Genomic DNA, 9516 nt, shown 5'->3' with positions numbered 1-9516 from the left:
GATGTAATCAAGTTAAAATAATATCCTACTGGATTAGGGCAAGCCCTAAATCCAATGACTGGTGTTCTCACAAAGAGAAAAAGATTTGAATACGGAGACAGAGACAGAGGGAAGATGGCCACGCGACAGCAAAGGCAGAGACTGGAGAGATGCAACCGCCAGCTGAGAACTGCCAAGGACTGCTGGCAAGCACCAGGAGCCAGAAAGCTGCAAGGAAGAAGTGTGGTCCTGCGACACATTGATTTCAGACTTCTAGCCTCCAGAAATGCGAGACAATACATTTCTGTTGTTTTAAGGCCCCCAGTTTGTGGTAATTTGTTACGGCAGCCCTGGGAAATGAACACACCCAGTCCCCCTCCCCCGCCCCTACACCGTGGGTTCCCATAAGCTCTCCCTGAAGACCTGCTACGGCAACTGCAGAGTACCCGTTTCCCAAGCTATGGCCCGTGTTTTTTCACTGTCCCTGACACCGGGTGACAGGGAAAGGCTTTGCCATGGGAATGAACCATCCACTCACACTGCTTTCTGCAGACAGACTCAAAGTCACCACTGTGCAGTCAGTTTTTTCCTTGTTTCTTGGAAAGCACCTCTCAGGACCATTTCAAGAAAAACAAATTGTGAGGTTAAGGATCTATTTAAAGTGAATCATCAGCTCTAGTTCCAATAACAAACCAGGCCAGTCGGGTCGCTAGGACAAGACTGGAACCACTGCGAGCGTGCACTAACTGCGGGTCAGGCATGAGCGGGTCTCTGCACACGGGTCACCTGGAGCGCCCCCTCCCCCTGTTCACTCGGCAGGCGGCCTTGGTGGCTGCCTTCCCAATCCTCTGCCCAAAAGGGACACAGAACTGCATGCTCACCAAGTAAGAATTTTCAAGCAGCTTTGAAGTACGGTTTACCATCTTGGTGAGCTTAAGAGGAAAACTTTGAACCCATTTAACCCCTTGCACCATTAATCCCCAATTGCTTGGTGATAACTGGTTGTACGTGTGCAAAGCTCCCTGCTAGCTCTCCAGGAGCGTTGAGTCCTCAGAGTACATGAGCAGCCTGAATCTGGATGCATCACAGATGCCTGTGTCCAGCTGGGGCTCAGAGGAAGCCAAGCACTTCTTTCATTTCAACATTCCTGACCTGTCTTCCCATAGGTGGTGGCAGTAGAATGAACCACTCATCAACTATTTTTTTTTTTTTTTTGAGATGGAGTCTCACTGTGTCTCCCAGGCTGGAGTGCAGTGATGTGATCTCAGCTCACTGCAATCCCTGTCTCCCAGGTTCAAGCGATTCTCCTGCCTCAGCCTCCCAGAGTAGCTGGGATTACAGGCACGCACCACCACACCCAGCTAACTTTTGTATTTTTAGTAGAGACAGGGTTTCGCCATGTTGTCCAGGCTGGTCTCGAACTCCTGACCTCAGGTGATCCGCCCGCCTTTGCCTCCCAAAGTGCTGAGATTACAGGTGTGAGCCACCGCACCCAGCCCACTTATCAAGTCTTTATTTGAGCACCCCTATATGCCAGGCACTGGCAATGCAGTGGTTAACCCATTTCTCCATGGAGCATCTGTTGAAGTGGGGGGAAGTAGAGAAAAGATTAAAACAAAATGTAAGCAGACAAGTAAATAAAAGAACTGTGGGCTGAAATAATGGTCATAAGGAAACTTAGGAGCTAAAACAGAAAACAGACGAGGCCTGACTTTTCAGCAGGTGAGCAGGAAATGGCCCTGTGAGGTTACACTCAAGCTGAGACCTAAAGGAAATGAAAGAGCCAGCCAGGGGAAGACTCAGGAAAGAGTATTCCTGCCAGCAGAAGACCAGGTGCAAAGGTCCTGGGGCAGCAGAGTTTAGCCAGCATTCAAGGACCTGAAAGAAGACCAGGGTGGCAGGAGAGTTGTGAGCACAGAGGCTCCCGAGCAAGAGGAGGCTGGAGAGGTTTGCAGGGGCCAAATCATGCAGAGCTTTACTCAAGCATGGATTTTATTCTAAGTACAATGGGAAGCTCTTGAAGGGTTTTCGTGGTGTGTGTGTGTGTGTGTGTGTGTCTATGTGTGTGCAGGGGAAGGGTGAAGGGGTGACATAACATCATCTCCTCCTCTTTTCCCCCTCTTCCTCCTTCTTATTCTTCTTCCTCCTCTTCTTCTTTTTCTTCATCTTCTCCTTCTTCATCTCTTCCTTCTTCTCCTCTTCTTCCCCCTTCTTCTCAGACAACCACTTTTGCAGCTATGTGGGGAGAGTCGATTTGAGGTAGGCAAGCTTGCAGGAGAAGGCCTTTTAGGAAGGATGTAGCAGGAACCTGGACTTGAGTCACGGCGGTCGCAAGGGAGAGAAGGCATGATCAGATGTCTACTGCGGACGGGACTGATAGGATGTGCTGACAGATTGCAGGGAATGGGAGTGTTGGGGAGGGTCCTGGGTGACTGAGTGTCTGCTTGCTCTTTACAGGGGTTTCTGTCCCACCACAGAGTGGCATACCTCGCTCATGGGCTCCTGGGTGACCCTAAGAAGCTGTCCCAAGATGACCATCAGGGCCCCTTCCATCCCTCACTGCCACTGATAAAGCTGGACAGCTCTGCTCTTCTCTGGAACTCACCTGGGTCTGGTGCAAGATGTCTCAGTGACTCTTACCTCTTGTGCAATAGGCAGTATTTTTTTCCAAATGTGATAGTCTCCTTTGCATCTGACAGGGCCACTCTCCATTTTCTAATTACCGCAGAACAGTCTTGCCTGAAAGTGCCTTCCTAAGCTGGGGTCCTACCTCAGAATCAGCAGCGAGTTAGTAAATCAGATCTCTGGAGGGTGAAAAATGAAACCTTAATTTGTAACATGTACCAATTTCTATGGTATAAATACCCCTGCCATGGCCACTTTGAAACTATCAATAGTTAACCAACTCAAAAAAATCCTGAACAGTTAACAGTTGGCTTTCACCAGCCTATAGGAGCCAGGCCTAGCTCGGTTTCACATGACTGCTGGCCTAGAACACTACGCCAAACAATTTCCTCCAGCTTCTCAAAATGCACAGTTGTCCAGGGTAGAAGCAGAGTGTGCAGGAGGCTCGGTGAGGTGATGCACTGAGTCCATAGGTCTGGAAATGAATCCAGTGACTCACTGCATGCTCAAGTGTGCCTGAATAAGTTAACTTCAAAACCAAACTGAGTACTCAAGGCAACTTCTCTCTACTGGTGATGTAGAACAGCCTGGCACAACATTCACCATGGGTAGGTTTTGGGGAATGAATAGGGAGTCGGGAAATCTGGGAGACAACTCTGGGTGTGCCGCTAATTGGCTCAATGACCTCAGACATGTTGCCTGACCTCTCTGAGTCTCAACCTTCACATCCCCAAAATGAGAGGCAGATGATCTCTAATAGTCAGTCACTGAGTGTCTTCCAAGGCCTATAGACTTAATGCAACACCAAGTATCCTGGAGAACCTGTTTCTCACCCAGGGAACTATGCAGGTTGTGAAGTCAGAGGGGAGTTTGAGCACCAAGTTCAAGAAGGCAGTCTTGCAAGACTTTCCTCGAAGCAGCTCCTATAGACTGGCTCTTTCACCTTAAATGCCATAGTTTTGGACACAGGTAAGAGTCATGGGGACAGAAAAGGAAGGGAGACAGAGACAACCCGGGGAAGAATGATGACACTTGGTGACTGGAAGAGTATGGGAAATGCAGACAAACAAGAGATCAAAGGGAGCTCCCAAAGTTGTGCCAATGCCGTAGTTTCCCACACCATGCAGAACAGCAGGAGCAGCAGCTTTTGGGCTTCTCTGGCTGGTAGACTGTGTTTAATGACTGCAGAGCCTGCACCTTCCTAAGCTGATGAAGAACTTCCTAGAATGTCCCCTAGGACCCCTCCTATGAAATGGTACCAATACCACTCTGTGACTTTGTCCAGGGTCTGTGTGTGGCAAACACTGCCTACTGTGTGGGCCATGAGAGGCCATGAAGGGAGCTGCACAGACATCCCCCACCCAGAGATCACAGACCACCCTCACAGACAAACATCCCCTTTGCCATTCATTCCATCTCCTCCCCAAGCACATTCTGAAATGCCTTCCTCATTCTATAGCAGGCATACCTAATATCCTCTCCTATAACCCCAGTTCTCTCCATTTGAGGCCATAGAGGTGAATGTAGTTGAGAAGTCAGAGGAGGGGGCTGAGAGATGCTTAAATACCCACAGAGCAAGGACCAGACCTTTTTCTTCCTTCCTTGTTCTCAGGTTTTCTGCACGTACTGGGGGCATTGGCTGTTGACACATGAAATACTGAGGCAGCCTTGTCTATGCGCTGGGCACCTTATTTGAGTGAATGTACCTTTTCAAAATCAAGATATTCTGGGGTTTTTAAAAAATAAAAAGTATGAAAATATCCCAAAACAGAAAAGAGTACTGAGGATAACCATATAAAAACAATTTAAGCTGAGAAAAATAACCCAGTCCTGTCGAGTCCCAAAGAGAACCTTGGTTTCCATGGGACATTAGCAAAGTGCAGAGCTCCTAGCAGTGGGTAGGATGGAATGTTTGCGGCCTTTCCGAGTAAGCAAATATCCCCCAGAATCCAGCATCCGTGCCCCACATGCTGTGGTTCCAATTTGCTTCCTGTTTTCAGGCCTCCCAGAAATACATCTCACAGACTTTTTATTTTCATCTCCCCACCTTGAAAAGCACAGATTTGCAAGTGTGAGTGTCTTAGCAGGGAGACAAATCCAGCAGGCATTTGAGACATTCAGGCAGGAAGAAATGCATCTCATCGGAAATTTTCCATCGCCAGCACTTTTTAAAAAATTCCCTATATAAATGGGTTTTTACTTGTAGGACTAAGGGCTCCATTATTTTTCAAATACTTTGCTGCTTCTAAGGAGCCAAGAAAATTGGTCATGCACCTGGCCAGCTGATCCTACCTCAAAAATCTTCTGACCTCAATGAAAAGGCCCTAATTTTTCCTTGCCTTTAATAAATGTTTCTTCTCTTCTCCCCAGCAGTATTCAGCATGTGGGGTGGGCAGGCAGGGTGCCCAGTTAATGTAAGCAGGCAAGAACACCTGATTCATCAGGATTCTTCCCACTGCTCCAATCCAGGGGTCTCTGCTTCAGACAGAACCCCTAGGAAGAGAAGCATGTGACTTAGGACTTCAGGGGGACTCGAAGTGCAAATACATTATGGCACAGATTTAAATGTTTACCTGTATATGTGTATGTTAAAAAATCAATTTCTTAGAGAAGGTTCGAAGGTGTCAGAAAAGCTAATTCAGGTAGAAAACATGTCCTTGCTCTGTAGATGCCTCCATTCTGTCTTCCAGAACCTGAGAGAGAAGAGCAAGGATTTGGACTGTAGCCTAGAGAGGGAATTTGCAGCTCTCTTTCCCAAGGAATGAATCGCAGCCCCTCAGGCTGGAACAGGCAGGTGCTGTGAAATCTGGCTGACAGGTCAGCTTCACGGTGATGTGCTTGCTGAGTCTTCTCTCCTTTCAGCTAAGCTCTCATCACGCCCCTGGTGCCTGGTAAAAGTAAATAATAATGACTGAGTGTATGAAGCAGGAGGGTCTCTACACACCTGTAATTACTACCTAGCAAGTCCCTGCAGAACCCAGGAGTTCCCCCAGAGAGCCAGTGGGGCTGTTTCTGGAGAGAGTAAGTCAACGTGGGTCCTCCAGGCAAGATCTGGCTGGAGGAAGTAGAATTAAAACTTCTATCACTGGACGGATGTTTTGTCACTTGGCGGGAAAGTTCCAAGTCAAACTTCCCAGTTTCCTAAGCTGTTATAAACCCAGTTGAAATGCTCACATACACCTGTGAGTGTCTCAAAACAAACAAAGCATAATCGCCTTAGAGCAGCACTGTCTCATAGAAATATAATGTGAACTACATGTTATTTAAAATTCTCTAGAAGCCACTTTTAAAAAGAAACAGGTGAGATGAATTTTAATAATACGTTTAACTTAACCAACCCAAAATATTATCACTTCCTCATGTAATCAATATAAAAAATTGCTAGTGAGATATTTTACCAAGTCTTCAAAATCTGGATATATATTACATTTTCAGCACATCTCACTGTGGACGAGGCATGCTTCAGGTGCTAAGAGCCACACAAGCGGTGTGCCATGTTGGACACTGCAGCCTTTGAGGTTGACATTTACACCTCACCACCTTTTGAGAGCACCTGATGCATGAGATTTCCCACAAACATTTCATATAGAAGAGTGAACCTGTTGTACGTGAAGTTTTACTTGATCTGAATATACTAGTGCTCTTAATAAAATAAGAATTACTAAAAAATTTCCTTTGAATAGTGCCAGGCAGGTCTGAAACCCAGCCTTGATTGATATTTTCATGTGCTGATAACAGCAACCAAAGTATCGTGACTTCGGTTAATAATTGATTGCTCCTAGCAGGGGAAAAATAAATAAAACCGGAGTCTGCTCCACCCTTTAGGGCCGCTTACTAACGTCTGGATGAGCATGCTCGTGTTCTTGCGCTCTCTGGGAATTAGACACAAAAACTGCCCTCAAGGACAGCACAGCCCAGGGACAGCCAGGCAGACCAACAATGCCTAATACTGCATGTGTGCAGGGGGTTGTGTTGGCAACAACATGAGTGGCTTCCTGGAGTGGAGGCTCCAGCTCTACATCCTGAAGAGGGACTAGGAGTTTTTCAGGGAGGCGGGCAGGAAGGAAACATCCAGTGAGAGGAAGCGGTAGGCACAGAAGTTTGCAGCCACTTGAAAAGCAGGGAGGCACAGGACCTTAGGACCCTTCTATAGCAGTCCCGTAAGCCCAGAGGGAACCATTTCACAGTGGGACAATCTACGGCAGCGTTGTCCGACCAAAATACTTGCGAGCCACATGTGTGACGGATTTCAGGAGCCACTGAAGGGTCAAAAGACAGAGATACAATTAATTGTAATGACCTATTTTAATCTTAACCCACGTTGTCCAAAGCTTTATCATGTCACCGTGTGAGATACCTCACGTTCTTTTTCATGAAGTCTTTGAAATATGGTGTGTCCTTGACACCAAGAAGGCATGCACGGGTCTAGATGCAGTGTGTATATATAGTGAGTAATAAGCTCTGCTCACTTTCCTGGGTCCAAAAGAGAGATCAAGACAGCTCCAAGGGAGAGGGTTAGGGATGAAAAAGGAGATAAAGTCGCCCACCACTTCTGAGGGGACAACAGACCGCGCCAGGCGCTGTAACCCAGGGGGAAACGGAGGCAGCAGCTTCTCCCACGTGCTCCCAAAGGTGTCCGTGTCAACAGCGTTAACTACCAAACAGAGCACTGAGGAACACTTGCTAAATGTTGCCAAGTGCCTGGACACCAGATCACAAGGCTGGCCCAGAAAAGAGCAAGTGCACCTGTGGGGGAGGAGGGCAAGTCCCCGTGGTCGGTCATCCTAGGTCACAGGGGTGCCTTTCCCTCCACTGCCAGGGAAATGCACATGCAGGCTGCCTAATGAGGAAATGTTTGGATCTGGAACAGAGAGGCTCGCAGGCCGGCGGGGAGGAGGCAGGGTGACAGTAACCAGCCGCACCGGAATGACGATGGGGAGCGCTGCACCCATGGCTTGCCAAGACCCCAGCAATATCTTTCCTAATAAGTCTAGCAGTGCCTGAGGCTCCCCTCCGCAGAACAGCCTCTCCCTTCCGCCTCTGTCTTCTTTAAGGGAGAGGGAGTGCAAGCCAAACCCAGCAAGCACTTGGACGCCGCCCTGCTCTCCCCGGGGCTCTGGGCTCTGCAACAGATCCGCTTTGTGAATGAAAGAGGCATCTCTCCAAGATGGCGCGCTCTACCCTGCGGGCACACGGTGCACAAGCCACTCCTTCAGCTGGTCTCCGGGACTGCAGTCCTTCTCTCCGGGATGGGTTGGGGGTGGGGAGCTGTTGAGAGCTTTCCTCCTCCTTTTCTTCCTCCTCCTCCTCCTGTCTCCCTATCCCTGGAAGGGGGCCATCCACTGAACTTCAGAAAGAGGTCACCCTCCCTGAAAAGGGGACTTGGATTGCTGCATCCAGAGCCACCCCCTGTGGTCCCTCAATCCTGGCCACACTCAGTTGCTAGAGCAGGGAGAGGTTTCCTAGTCCGGTGTCCCGGCCCCACGCAAACAGAGCTCAGGATGACGCCACATGTGTGTTTGGGTCAAAGCGCTTTTAACTGTGGCTCCAAGAACAGCCTGTACAGCCACTTGAGTTTCCCAGTAACAAGGAATGTACAATAGATGAGACTTTACTGGCAAAACAATTGAAAAAAAAAAAAGGGAGAAGAAGCAGCCCAGCCTTGTCTCTTTATAGGGTCCTAGAGAACCAGTGGTGACTGGGTTGAAAAGCACAGCGCTTAGCCATTCAGCAGTTTATGACCTCGGTTTACTAAGTCCTTGTAACAAGATTACCGGAGGGGTTTTGCAAGCTTCTAGACCCAGGTGTGGCTGAAGGTGAGCTGCTCAGGGACAGTGGTTCTCTTGCCATTGGGAGAAGGTTACCAAGAATAATTTTCCTGCCCCAGGACTTGTAGATGATTAACGTGTTTCTTTCAGTTAACCAGAAAGTTAATGGTTATTCAAAGCACTCTTTGATAATGGAGGGTGGAGGGGAGAAAATGAATGCGTTAACCATTAATCCAGGGAAATGCCATAAAAATTAAAATGGAAACACTCAATCTGGGAAAGGAATTCACTGGCTGGAAGGGTCAGCCAGGCAAACCTGGTGAGGAAGGAGGAAAAGAGGGAGCCGGAGGGAGGCCTTAAAGTTCATTTATACTTAGAGCTGGGTTTTGTTATTTTTTGTTCCATTTCCTTGTTTCATTGCTCCGAGGAAACAGAGTAGAAATAACAAAATCACAAACATGGGAACATTACAAATGAAGTCAGTTTTATTGGTCTTTTTGCTCCAGCCTCCCACAGCTGAGCCTGTCTGACTTATCCCCTGTCTGACTTGTTCCCCGGCCTCTTTGGGGAGCAGGAGGGGAGCTCAGGCAATCCATGCTTGGAGAAAGTCGAGGGTGTTTTTAGGAGGCTGGTGCTGACAGAGGCATGCAGCTCTGGCTCCCGGCCTCTTCTTGGGGCCACACTGGCCAGCACCCAGGCACAGCCATCATGGTGCCTGCCCCAGTCACCCTGCTGGCCCCTGGGGCAGCATCCTCAATGTCTTGCAGCCAGCCTGGTGCAATAAACAGGAAGACTTCGGGGAAAAACTCCTGCTTGGCATAGGCTACTCCCAGTCACCATCTGGGATACGTCATCATGAGCTATGAGCTGGCACCAGTGGGAATCTCTGATGAAGGATGGGACTCCCCGAAGCATCACACATGTGTGGAGCATTCTCTAGTATGAAGACCTTTTTAGAGTACAAAGGCCAGATCCTGCCCTCAAGGGGTTTACAGGCCATTAGGGAGATAAAACAACCTAGGGCAAGTGCTGGAGATGCAGCATCAGCCAACTGCTGAATACACTCAAAAAAATGAGAGCCCACTGGACTGTCTGGGAGCCTCCTGGGAAAGCTGAGTCCAAACTGGGCTGGGAGGTTGAATAA

General features: G+C 48.5%; 1 long non-coding RNA gene across 2 annotated transcripts; it reads right to left on the bottom strand.

Moving 5' to 3' along the window:
* Positions 1-1413: 1413 nt before the first annotated feature.
* LOC129060899 (uncharacterized) lies at positions 1414-8227 on the bottom strand. 2 transcript variants are annotated; one of them, XR_008527773.2, is made up of 4 exons: positions 6440-8227; positions 5178-5492; positions 2620-2783; positions 1414-2292 (listed from the first exon to the last, which is right to left on the bottom strand). It is a non-coding gene; the product is annotated as an uncharacterized LOC129060899 (long non-coding RNA). The 2 variants fall into 2 exon arrangements; XR_008527774.2 differs by having other exon boundaries at positions 6444-8227.
* Between the last annotated feature and the right edge of the window lie 1289 nt (positions 8228-9516).

This window comes from Pongo abelii, chromosome 1, assembly GCF_028885655.2.
Source record: "Pongo abelii isolate AG06213 chromosome 1, NHGRI_mPonAbe1-v2.0_pri, whole genome shotgun sequence".
NCBI classification, from domain to species: Eukaryota; Metazoa; Chordata; class Mammalia; order Primates; family Hominidae; genus Pongo; species Pongo abelii.
The sequence above is the reverse complement of the archived record's forward strand: the minus strand, read 5'-3'. Positions and strand labels throughout refer to the sequence as shown.